This window comes from Thermobia domestica, chromosome 6, assembly GCF_964235325.1.
Source record: "Thermobia domestica chromosome 6, izTheDome1.hap1.1, whole genome shotgun sequence".
NCBI lineage: Eukaryota > Metazoa > Arthropoda > Insecta > Zygentoma > Lepismatidae > Thermobia > Thermobia domestica.
The window spans coordinates 98,132,267-98,146,329 of NC_137459.1; positions in this window are offsets into that span (position 1 = coordinate 98,132,267).

Here is a 14,063-nt window from a genome sequence, read left to right on the forward strand (position 1 = left end):
CAGGTGTTGTGACTGAATTGTGGCTGTGTCATCGCTTTGCGTTGAAAGAGGGCGTCGGGAACAAAACAAAACAAAACAAAACAAAACAAAAAAAAGAAAAAAAAGAAAAAAGAAAAAAACGTTCTTGATACACTCGTTTAATTTTAAAATCCTTTTTGAAACAATCTTGCAAACGCCATTATTTTCCTTTAGAAGCCGTTGTGCACTGTTACACTACAAAGTCAAGGTAAGGAGTTGATTATAATGAACTTGAAGAAATTATTTTCAACTAACCACAAGCAACATAGGGACGACTATAGGAAGAGAAAATTTTATGTATCATCATCCAGAGACAGGGGTATAGCCACGGAGGGAGATGGCAAGTGTGGGCCCGGCCCACCAAATGAATATCCTGATCTCCTAGATGGGGTTCGTCTCTTATATGTGTTTACTGAATTCACTAAACACAGTAAATGAAGAATGATTATACAGTAATAGAAAACGAGAAAAAAATAGGGTAAGTATGATCAATTATACAGCACATTGTAATATGTTTTGCCATATATTACAAACAATAATATGAGCAAATAATAAGAGACCAGCTTATTTTATAGGTCCATTCTAATATGAATAGATTTTTTCTTTTAGAAATTGAATAATTTTGCCTTGAAATTCAGACTGCAGTAAGTCCTAATTTCGCAGTTGTCCTTTCTTATTTCGCATTAGGGTTGTCTAATTTCCAAACATACTTTTTCCTTATTGATTTTGCGATATATCTTATACGATATATATAATCTAGTAAATAATGAATTTATTTCTATTAGATATGTGAACATTTGGACATTTTATACATTAGGAATTTGTATCATTAAATAGACGTAATCTTTGTTTTGTCATTCCAATTAGCTAATGTAAACAAAATGTAGCTAAATAAAATAAAACTATTCAAAAATAATGAGTCTCATGAAATACACATTGAACAATAAAACATTAAGAGCGGTCCCGGGTTCGATTCCCGGTGGGGTCACTCGGTCGAAAAAGTGTAACACAAAGCGTGCCCGGCTAAACTCAAGCCAGCTACCCTGAATGAGGGTTTCCTGGGTTTTCCTCATTCACACCAGGCAAATGCCGGGGTGGTACCTAACTTATAGGTCCCAGGCCGCTTCCTTCCTTCCCCAATCCTTTCTTCCTTCCCTTTCCCCGGATTGTCTGCTCGCCGAGGGTTGTCATCCCTCAAATCGTGAAGAGCTAAATGGCCTAGATGCCGAAAGCCCATAAATATAAATCCTAAAAATCCCCTAATAAAACCTTAAAGAGAGTTTATGCTGTTAATGAACAACTGGGAATTTATTACTAGAATTTGACAGAGCATTTTCTGAGTTCATCCTTATTTTTACTTTTGAGCGACGAGAGAAGAGAAGGAAACATGGTGATCATGAAAAAAATCAAATTCGAGAATTCAACAGATTTACACAGCCTATATATACCGAAAAAGTGATTTTTCGACATCGACCGTTTGTCCTTTAATCTGTTCGTCCGTTTGTCCTGATGTATTACATTCTCCTAGAGACGATACCATTGAATGTATCGAGACCAAATTTTAAACTCAAGGTTTTATGTAATTTTCCATGTTTTTTTTAAAAAAGAATTTTCTTCCTACCCCTAAAAAATAAGGATAGTTTACTGAAGGGTGAAAATGAAAATTTGCGATTTTCTCAAAAATGGCTTTAACAATTTTGCTCATATTTTATAAATCAATTTTTCAATAACAACCCCCTACTGGGGTATAAGTCATTTTCCTGGGAAAAATAGAGAAGGGATAGTTTACTCTTATGGATGCCATTTTCTCGAAATCGACTCAGACGATTATGTTCATATTTCCTAAATAAATATTTCATTAATTATCTGACTATATGACATAGCTAATTTGTTCTGAAAAAATGAAAAAAAATGTACTTTATTCTTGAAGGTGATATTTTCGAACGATTTTCTCAGAAAGGACTCAGGTGATTTTGTTCATATTTCATAAATTAATACGTCATTAGCAACCTTAGGAATGGGATAACTTGGTTGTCCTGAAAAAATATACGAGATGTAGTTTATACTTAGGGGTAAGTTTTTTGTACGATTTTCGCGAAAACGACACAACCGATTTTATCCATATTTCATAAACAAATATTTCATTAATATTCTGATAATACGTCATAACTTATTTGCCTTGCAAAAAAAAAAAAAAAAAAAAAAAAATGCGAGGTGTAGATATTTTTGGAATGAGTTTTTTCGGACGATTTCTAAAAAAATGGATCAGGTGATATTATTCATATTTCATAAATAAATATTTCATTAATAACCACCAATATGGCATAACCCATTTGTTCTGAAAAGTGTATAAGAAGTAGTTTATTCTTGGGGGTGAGTTTTTCTCGTACAATTTTCTCAAAAATGACTTCGGCAATTTTGTTCATACTTTATAAATAAATATTTCGTTAATATCCCTATAATGTTGTTAGAATAACTTCCATGAAAATATCCACAAGGGGTAGTTTATCTTGGCTGAGAATTTTGATTGCTTTGTGAAATATGACTTCTTCGATAATTAATTTTCTTATAGAAAATCTACAGTTGGGCAATTTTTTTTTCAAAAATACCTTACAATTTTGTTTGTAGCTATTTGACAAAAAAATGTAACATTAATGACTGCAACACAACATGGTTTAGTTCAAGAAAGTTGAATGAAAAAGTTTAGTGTGGTGTCCCGTACCTTTTATATTTCTTGGAATTATTTTCTCTTTTATGGTTCATCTCTTTACATAAAAGAGGTCCTGAGTGAGTGAGCGACTAGCCGATTGACTAACTGACAAGATCAATGCCCAGGTCAAACCGCTTAAGCTAGACATTTGAAATTTTGAAAGTGCACAGGATTTGTGACGTAAGGTACCATTAAGGAACGGTAAAATGGGAATAGTAATTGTTATAGTAATATGTCCATATCTCCAAATCTCTGAACGGTAGAGACATGAAATTTGGTATATGGACTACCCATTTAAAACAATTTGGCACATTTATAATTGTTTCTTTCCTAGGGGGAAGAAAAAATTGGTGGGATAACAATTGTAATTACGGGATGACAATATCTCGAAATCCTTTAAGGTTAGAGACATGAAATTTGGTGTTTAGAATCTTCATTTAAAAGAATTAAAGACGTGCTTCAGCGTTTCTTTTTATAAGTATTCTCATAGAAGGAAAGAAACAAGAATTTTAGGAATGATAAAAAAAATGGATCAAAAGATTGCGAACTTGGCCATGAATTTTAGGAATGATCCCAAAAAAATGCATCAAAAGATTAAGATCTTTGCCAATAACTAGATTTTGGATCAGGGGTCAAACATTTTTTTGAATGGTTCCCAAATCGAATTTTCTTTTTTCTACGGAATAAGCACATCCAACGGAGTTAAGTGATAGTTTGAGTTTGGCTATACAGTATGTAGTTGTCCAGATATAAGGCGTACAAGAAAATTTTTGATTGAAATATATCGGTGTTTTTTGGATCAGGGGCCATAGAAGATTTGCAGGTCCCTAAATCGAGTTTTCGTACTATTTACGGAATAACCACATCATACTGAGTTAAGTGATAGTTTTGGTTTGGCTACACTATATCTAGTTCTCCAGATATAAGGCGTACAAATTTTTTTTTTTTATTGAAAGAAATATATTGGATATTTTGGATCAGGGGCCACAAAATTTTTGAACGGCTCCTAAATCGAGTTTTCGTATTTTTACGGAATAAACGAATCATACTGAGTTCAGTGATAGTTTGAATTTGGCTACACTATATGTAGTTCTCCAAATATAAGGCCTACAAGAAAATTTTGCCTGAAATATATTGGATCTTTTGATTCAAAAATGATGGGTCACAGTTGTTATAATAAGATGGTCGTTTCTCGAAATCCCTTAAATATAGAGACATGAAAATTGGTATTTAAGCTCATACTTTAAAATAATGAGATACATCTTCCATTTTTTTTTGTTATTTCCCTTAGAAGGGAAGAAAAAGTATGGGCGTTGCAATTGTTATAATAAGATGATCATATCTCAAAATTAATTAAGATTAGAGACATGTTAGGAATATGAAACTTGGTGTATAAACTCTTTATTCAATACAAACTGTCATATGCCACAGCATTTCAGGAAATTGCGCTTTTAACGAGATAAGAGGGAAATTTCTTTCTTTCTTTTTCTCAATATGATACTTCAAAGTTGTCAGTCTCATCATCAAAGGAAAACGGGTGAACCATTTGAAATGAATTTCTGAACACAGCATTTAAGAGCAAATGGATCTTTCTCATGTCACTTTGAAATGCGCATTCTAAGGGGGAAAGGGGTTTAAAATTTTAGCAAAGAATAATGTGGTAAACCTATTGTTGTCGTGCGAAGAACGGAAGCAAAGGTTGAAATATGAGGTGCGAGACTATAGAACAAACAAATGCTGGGGTCTGGGGGCAAAGCCACCAGATAGCCTCAGGATACTACCTATATAAACCCACAGGCAAACAAATAGGCTTTCACCATCAAGTTTTATTTCCTTATGAATATTTTATTGGTACATTTCCTACAAACAGTTATTCTAACTTCAAGTACTATTAAGTGCAATCGTTCGGTAAGGTAGCATACTAAAAATATAATAACATACATATACGTATGGCGAATCATTAATGCTTTCATGTTCGGAAAGATGACTTTTAATTTGCTTTTAATGTGTTAAATAGGGGGACAATAGAAAAAAAAACACAGACGTTTTATTAAACGCAAGCATTGGCATAGGTTCAGAAGAAAACTCAACACATGGAAGTTCGACAAGATCGCAATAATGGAAATTATGGACACGTCAAACTATTAAATAATATTTTTGGCAAAGTAGATACTTTCAAATATCTAGGATGAACATTACAGAAGGAGAGCAACATAACAAAACAATATCCAAGAAGAAATTAAATGTCGACTGGAAGCAAGGAATTCGTGATATCATTTAATCCAAAATCTTTTGTCTTGGCGAAAAATATAAAAAATTTGAAGTTTAAAATATGTAAGACAACAATTATGCCTTTTGTATTGTACGGTGGCAAAATATGGTCGCTTACTTTGAGGGAAGAGGGCAGACAGAAAGCATTTGAGAGTAAAATCCTGAGTGAATATTTAGACCCAAGAGGGACTGAAATAGGGAATGGCCGAAACTTCAAAGCGAGGAACAGCATAATTGATACGGTTTACCTAACATTGTTAGGGTCATTAAGTCTTGGAGGCGCAGTTAAATAGATTATGTAGTCATAATGGAAGAAAGTAGAAACAACTACAAAAATTTAACTCGAAACTCAAGCGAAAAAAGACTATTAGGAGGATCTGAGTGCAGATGGTAGGACAATATTTAGATGGATGTTGTAGAAAAGGGGGGGGGGTATCAGCAAATAGATCCAGTTGGCTAAGGACAAAAGTCAATTGAGAGCTTTTGTGAATGCGACATTAAATCTCCTGGTTCCATAGACCATATAGTTCGTCAGTTTTAGCATGTTAAAAGCCTAGACCCCTGGCAAAGTCATGGGCCTTCCTAGAAGAACAACTTGATGCCTACACTGATGTCCGCAGAGCACTTAAAACTCATGATACACGTTTGAATATTCGCCAAATTTTATGAAATATACAGTGTGCACTTTGTTTAAAGCTTAAGCTATTGTGTGTGGTCGAAATAATTCAAAGGCAAAGGGTAATTTATCTACATCTTGAAAAAAATCATGTTTTTTTTTTTTTTTTTTTAAGAAACAAACAGATTTTCATAAAGCTTCTCCAAAATTATTCGAACTTGATGAAATATGGTGGGTAGGCTATCTGATCATTCCCAGAGACTAAAATCGGTTAAGGAATAAGAGAGTAAAAGTTGATAAACTAATTTCCTTCAAATGTAAATATGATCTAAATTTTTTTTTGTTATCTCTTATAAAAGATACTCCATGTTGGTACACTACTACCAATATTTTCATTAAAATTTTCTAGTCATATTCACAGTTTGAAGTTAAATTATGAATGAGGGGTAAATTTTATTTCATTTTAAATATGTATAATGTTCCACGAAGAAGTTTTAAAATTTCTCCGTTTCTTATGAGAAATATCGTGTGTTTTTAAATTTAAACCTTTCACAATCAAGCCATTTTAGAAGAGGCATAAGAGTAAGGGCATAAGAGATAAAATTGATTAAGGGTGATCATTGAAAGATTTATAGCTAAAGGGAAAGAGGTATATCTGTTTTTTATTGATTTAGAAAAGGCTTTTGACCGTGTAAATTGGGAATTGTTGTTGTTGGGAGTTCTGAGGAGGATTGGGTTGGAATAGAAAGAGTGAAGACTAATAAGAAACATATATGAACCAATAAGTAAGTGTCAGAATAGGGGAGAAAATGACAGAGGAGAGTACAATTGAATCGTTGAGTTCGAAAACCGGTCATCTCCATCGAAGTTAATTTGAGAGGAGTGAAAAACAAAACTAAATTAATCAATATATATCTGACGTATAGGGTTATTTTCATTTTTGGAAAGGGGCCGCGGTGGCTCAGTGGTAGAGCGTTCACCTCTGGTGCTTGGGGTCCAGGGTTCGATCCCAGCCCACGCCAAGTGAACTTTGTGGTGGACAAACCCCGCGTGCGTGGGTTTTCTCGTGGTTCTCCCGTTTCCTCCCACTTTCTGCATTCCACCATTTCATTCATTATTCATCATCACCGTCTCCTTTAGTCTAACCGGCATAACCGTGGGACGTAAAACTCAAAGATTTCATTTCATTTTTCATTTTTGGAAAGTAGAAAAGTGTCAGTTCTACGGTTCGAAAATGAAAACAGCCCCATATGTCAGATACATATTGACTAATTTAATTTTGTTTATCACACATCTCAAATTAGCTTCGATGGAGATGACCGTTTTCCGAACTCAACGATTCAATTGGAGTGGAAATTCGACAGGGATGCTGTGTTTCGCCAATATTATTGAGTATCTATCTAGAAGAAATAGGGAAAAAAGAGCCTACATAATCAAGAGGTATTTTGGTAGGACGTAGACTGATTAGGTGTATATGGTTCGTAGGTGATAAGACGCTTGTTGTGGAATCTGAAAAGAAAATCAATAAGATGTTAGAAAACTTGGAGAAGAGCTGTGATGAATATGGGATGAAAATAAATGTTAGAAAGATAAAAGTAATGGTGATTGGAACGAAGCGGTTCGTGTCAAATATAGAAGTAGGAAGAGAGAAAATAAAATAGATGACTTGTTTTCGACACCTGGGTAGTATTATTAGTGATGGTACGAAGTGCGAGCATGGAATAAAAGCAGGTATAGGAATGACAAAAGAAGCCGTTAGGAGAAAGAAGTCTCTTTTATGGGACCTTGAATAAAAAGCTGAGAAAAAGACTAGTAAAATGCTTCGTGTGGAATATTGTACTAATGGGGCAGAAACATATACATGACGCAAAAATGATGAAAAACAACTGGAAGCTTTCGTAATGTGGGTGTGGAGAGGAATATATAGAATTATTTCGGTCGAGCGGAAAACGAATGAGAATGTATTGTAAATGGTGGAGAAGAAAAGAGTAGTTTTAAGTATTATGGAGAAGAGGAAGGGAAACCGGTTGGTTCATTTTTTAAGAAGGAACCAAATCATGAGGACGTGCTAGAGGGTATGATGCAGGGAAGAGAGGAAGGGGATGAAGATGGCTACAATTCAGGCTTAAATTTTAACGATTCCTCATAAGAAAAACATCCAGCTTTTTCTTTGATCTTTATATATTTATACTCCGATAGAACTTGTAATTATCTTTCAATGCAATGTTTTGACATATACAGACACACACAACTGGAGAGGAAGAGAACTATAGATGTAGTGAGAAGAAAGAAAAAAACGTGTTTGTTAGAGCTACATTATCAGCCTCATACATACAGTACTCTTCATGTGTATGACAATGTTTCGCCGTTTCCGGGACACATGTCTATCCGATCCATACCGGGTCATATACCTGTTTGTTTCTAATGGATCGCATGTGTGGCTGCTTCCGAGTATTTTGGGTCACGGGTCATTAATGAGTCCATCCATCATAGCGTGTGCATCATTCACGGTTTGATTCCCGGCGGGGTACTTCTCTCGGATACAGTTTCGAGTATTCGTTTGGAGCTTAGTTCCGTCTGATATAACCTCGGTACTTGAAAAGAGACATTAAACTTTAATCAACAAACCAACGAACATCCGGTAATAATACACTTCTAGTTCGAATAGTGAATCGAATTCGAATTATATATTCTCCCGCAAGATATCGAACCCATGTCTCTTGAAGAAAAGACTGTTGACCACTAACTGTTTAGCCGTGATTGCGCTCTCTAATAGTAGTATAGCCAAACAAAAATACAAAATACAAAATCGTTTTCTTTTCAATAGGAGTAATAAATATGTATAGGTTCTTTTTTACTCTTTAGCACACTATTGACAAATTGATAAATCCATGAAGGCAGACCTATAACGGAAATACTAAACAAGGGAAACCAAAATCGAGTTTAGGAATGGCTAATTTGAGCTAAGTACAGTATTGAGTTTTACTTCTTTATATAACACTGAAGGTATGGAGGGCAGCAAGATCTCCATTAACTTTGTCTCCAAACCTGTGCCGTTGGTTTGAATCTGGCACAGTTGGAGGTTGCACAAACCATTATGAAAGGTTAACCTTCACAGTACAAGCCGTTTCCTACCACAGTGCCAAAGATATTGCCTATCTATAATAAGATTTTAATTAAAGCAATAATTATTCAATGATTCCATATAGATAGTTAGAATTGGTTTGAACTTGCAGCTTATATGGCAAGAGTATCGTCCAAATAATAGCTTGCAGAAAGCTCCGCATTGAAAAATTGTTAGCTTAGAACAAGCATGAGTAAAAATTTCTTGCATCCTTAAAATGAAACTGCTGCTGACATTTTATGCCAAACTTTCATAATAACATATCGCCTCAACATGTTTTCCGCTTGTGCTCCACTGTGAGCAAATTCCGATTGCTCGTGTAACTATGAGCATAGTCCCACATTTGATCCTCAATGAGAGTGATTGCCTGAGAAATTCCAACAGTGGTTGGGGTTCCACTTTGAAAAGTAGACCCGGTCTTATGTTTTCCCGGTGCTTAAGGAAGATTCTAAACTACATTTCTGCTTACTTCCTCGTGGAAGCTTTCAAAAACCTTACTAGCAAGGCAGGGTACCCCGATTGTGATAAGATTGCACACACATAGTATGCCTTCACACAAGATCCTGTGAGCCGCTCATGTGAGCTGCAGCTGCTAGCTTTACATTGTGTTAAATGTACGCCTTCACACACGCGTCTTGGTGAAAGTGAGCGGCGGCTCTAAGCTGCTATGAAGATCACCCCGCCAGTAGCCGGCTCAAGCGGGATGCTGGCGGGGAAGAAACTAACACGCTGTCTTATGAGAGCCCTTCACACGTGAGTGCCTCACAAGATCTAGTGTGAAGGAGCACTACGTATATTTGATATTTATTTTTTTTTTCATTTTGGTGTTACTCTGATGAAATGCACATTTTATACTATTATACAGTTCGTTAAACGAAGATATAAACATCCTGAAATAATCGAAAAATGTTATTTCGTCTTTTCTCAGTTTAGGAAACAGACTGGTACAACGATAACATGTATTTGCATTGTTTGTTTCATTTAATATATAGGACAAAAGTGCACTAACGTATGCACTCGCTATACGATAGCAAAAGTAGGAGAGAATCATATAATAATCTTATTTTGTAGATGTTATATTGCCAGTCGATAGATATCAACGTTTATTGATTCGTTGTTAAGGACAATAGTACGGTTGCTATGATAACAGGTCCGTTGCCAGACTTGTTTATCTATGCTTGTTAAAAATATAATGCAAGAGAACGCCACATTTAAAAGATTGCAAATAGTATGCCATCAATATATACTTACCGTAGTAAGTAGCAGTCGTGTATGAGTTATACTACAAAAGTAAAACCGAACTGATGCAAAATATAACATTCCTTATACTGTAGAATGAATTCTTCCAGTCTTGGTCGAATTATAGGATAAACCCACATTGTTGTATATCTTCTTTTCCTTTTTTTCTTGCAATTTCTCGCCAAGATAAGGCTGCAGCTTCTTCTGGCTCTAGCATGACAGCCATTTTGATATCACGATGTTTCTAGCGTCTCAGAAGTATTCCATGCCTTCACACTACAGGTTCACATGAGCGGCTCACAAGATGTAGTGTGAAGGTGCATATAGAGAACATCGAAAAAGAAGCGACACGTATTTTTTTATATCTGCCAACAAACGCATTTAAAGGGTCCAACAAGGGAATAAACATGGAGTCAAAATGAAATTATGTTGAATATAGCGAGAATGAGAAGAGATATCGGAAAAGCTCAAGTGCACGAAATACTACCTATAGTCGACGCAAGGCAATGAGGTAGAACGCACCCATGGGAAGAAAGCAAAACATCTGGAAATGGACCAATCACATGTACAACATTGTCACGATGTGCTACGGAAATGAGTGAAGAGGTGGCAAGGAACAGGAAGAAAGAAGAAACAACCAGTTGAGAATGCTTCACGAACGATGCATTGCCAGAACGAACTTAAAGAGAATGGAGAGATAGAGCGGGAAGGATAAATGTCATTATTCCTAGACGTAAAAGTAAATCTTTTTATCCGCACCTTCTCTTTCTCGCAAAAATTAGCAATATATCGCAAAAATATCATCTCTCTATGACTTACAGTTCTCGAAATATGGCTGCTTAAAATATCTAGAAATTCGAAATTTTTTGGCCAATATCTGGGGAACGGTGGCTAGTTTGCCAGTAGACAGTTAATCAGTGGCCACCGGTTACTATTTGGTACCAAATATTTACCATCATTTTAGATATTGATCAACACCCACATGATCTCTCTATGACTTACGGTTCCCGAGATATGGCTCCTTAAATCACTGGAACTGGTCCATTTTTGGCCAATATCTCGGGAACGGTAAGAGTGGCGCGAAAAATTTAATCACTTTCTGTGATAGTTTTTGATGCTCTATCGAATGCAGGGTTCAAAATTGAAAAATCGCAAATAAACAGACAGGCGGACAGACAGTGAGACACACAGACATAGAGAATTCAGTAACGAAGTTCGTTGAAAATGGGAAATACGTATTTTTGCTTTGGGTGCATACGTAACCCGCTGGCGAAAGGGAAGCAGATCACCAAGATTCATCTCTACACGCAAGAAGCATGCAAACGCCGTTCGTGTAGGCAACCAGCGAGGCAGTACTGCACAGTGGGTTGCATATATTGCGTAATGGGAACAACGATGAGATGCATGTTTGAAACGAAAATGTGTGTAGGTAGTAGTAACACAAAAACAAAATGCATTGCACAGTAGAATGTAACAGCAGGTGGTCCACATGTAAGATAAACAACAACAGTAATATAAGTTCCACGTATGAGTATCAACATTACATCAACACGAAAATACGCGTACATAACATACAACATAAAAGTAAGCGGGGGTGTATGTTGGAAACAAAACTCTCACTCCAGATAAGTAGCACAAAAAATGATATTTCAGGAGGAAATCGTCTAAACAAAAGCAGTGTTGGCACCACGAACACTTGATGATGGATGGGTTTTGGCACTCTGCTTCGCAGACCAATGACGTCAACTGATGAAAACAGACATCCGCTGAATTTGGGAAGATATCTGATCGTGGTAAAAAAAAATCGTAGACTCGTAATGAAATAGCTATTGTGTCAACACTGTTCATTGGAAAGTCATGGTTTATAGTTCATTCTCTTAAGCATGAAACAAGCTTTCCAGAAATGCTATGTATTGGGGTCAATAATGTATTTTAACAAATAAAATTGGGAGAATGTGGGTAAAATTCCCTCCAGAAATTCCTCCCATCAACTTTGGACTCCTCTGGAGTGGCCCCGGGTAAAAGCACTCAATCCAAATGTATCTCGAAAAATACTATAGGGAATAACAAATGACTATACCAAGTTTTATATTGATAGATATGAGGAAAAAGCTTGTATACCAATACATGATTTCACCTCATACCTATTGTGTCTATGAACGCAAAACTTACTACAGTAATTTCTTATACTCTATAGTGTTTTTCGAGATACATTTGGATTGAGTGTTTTTACCCAGGGCCACTCCAGAGTGGTCCAAAGTTGATGGGAGGGATTTCTGGAGGGAATTTGCCCCGCATTCTCCCAATTTTCCCTATTCAGGTACATTATGGACCCCAATACATAGCACCTCTGGAAAACTTGTTTTATGCTGAAGAGAATGAAGTCACGACTTATCAATGAACAGTGTTGACACAAGTGGGTCATTCCATATCAATCCAACACATTGACTTAACCGCACCATCTCAGATTTTAAAGAAATTTAGCACATAGTTGTCCTATAGTTAGACGAAGTAAAATACCAAATTTCAACTTTATACTATATATCAACCTGTATTGAAGATAGGGCTATGTAAAGTTTGAAAAAAATTCCAAAATAGCATGCTCAATGAATTTTGAAATTAGAATTGCAGCTCTCGTAATTGAGTTAGAGAGATGATTTAGGTGTCACTTTACAGCATTTTCATGCCCTTTCCTGTGGCATAGGCTAATACAGAATCTGTTTTATTAAAATCGAAATCAAAATTTTACTTCCAAAATTTTTCAAAAAGTACATATTTTAAAATTTTGAAATTAATTTCGTAAACAGGTAGTATTGTTGTAAAGCACCTGGCAAAATATGAATTTGGGATGTTAATGGGTTAATGTTAAAAATTCAAAACTAACATTTGATTTTTCACGAATACTCTGTACGTAGGGTAATAACACAAGAATGCTTAGTTTTACTCTTCCGTGAAAATAAAAATAAACAGTTACTTGAAGAAAGAGTATAGATGAGTCAATAGTAAAACTTTTCAATGAGTAATAGGATATGTTTATCATTTGAAGTTTGAGAAAGATACATTCGTTAAGCATACATCACTTTCAAGGAGAGCATAACTTTTTCCAGTGGGAGTTACAGGATCCACTTTATCAGAACGTCCACTACTAACATCCACAGAATATAAGCATTTCTTGGATATGAGAATGATGGAGATGGCCAAGGTGGATGAAGAAGTTATTTTTACTTCATCGAGTTCTTCAATTTTCTGTAAAATATACCCGAGCCACCAATTTCCTTATAGACAGCGGTGACGACTGGTGTCTCTGGCATGTAAAATTGGGGGGGGGGGAATCAAAGAAGGTGATTTAAAAGGCATTACCTGGTCCAGCCTGTTTATTATCTCCGATTCCATTTGCTACCTTTCTGCTTATCTTCACGGACCCCCTAAAATATATTAAGAGCTCTGTATTAATCATTTGAACCCACCTCTGAAAAGCTGTGTATCCCCCGAAATAAATTCCTGCGTAGGTCCCTGATAACCAGTGCGTGAAATGGCGTTTAGAAAAACAAAGAATGCTGAAATTTTAAAATTAAAAATTTAGTATGAGATATCACTCAAGAAAAATTAAGAAAGTCCATTTGATAAGCTAGAGATGTAGTCGAAAAAGTTTGCCTACTTCCTATAAATATATTTAAGCAAAGTTACAAAATATTGAAAACTATGAAACAGATATTCAGGCAAGCAGATAGATAAGATATAATTTGTTTCCTTAGCAGGGGTGGCTTCAAGATTTTAATTCTGAGTAAACCAATCTTTTTTAATTTTATTTTTTGCTCCTTTTCAGTAAATATATATTTATTATCTTTTAGTTGTTTATATTTTTCAAAATTTTTGGGTAGGTACTGGTCTACTTCCTAAAGCTGTTTCAATTCGTTTGGTTTGTTTAGACTTAACGTCCTTATGTAACAACGAGGTTATGAAGGACAAATTACTTAAAGTGGCATCTGAACCACTACTCGGTTTCTAGCTGAGAGAAATCTTGTAGGCTCATCGGGACCCCGTAATTGCAAGGGGAAAATTAGATTCAACTAACACAAATGATT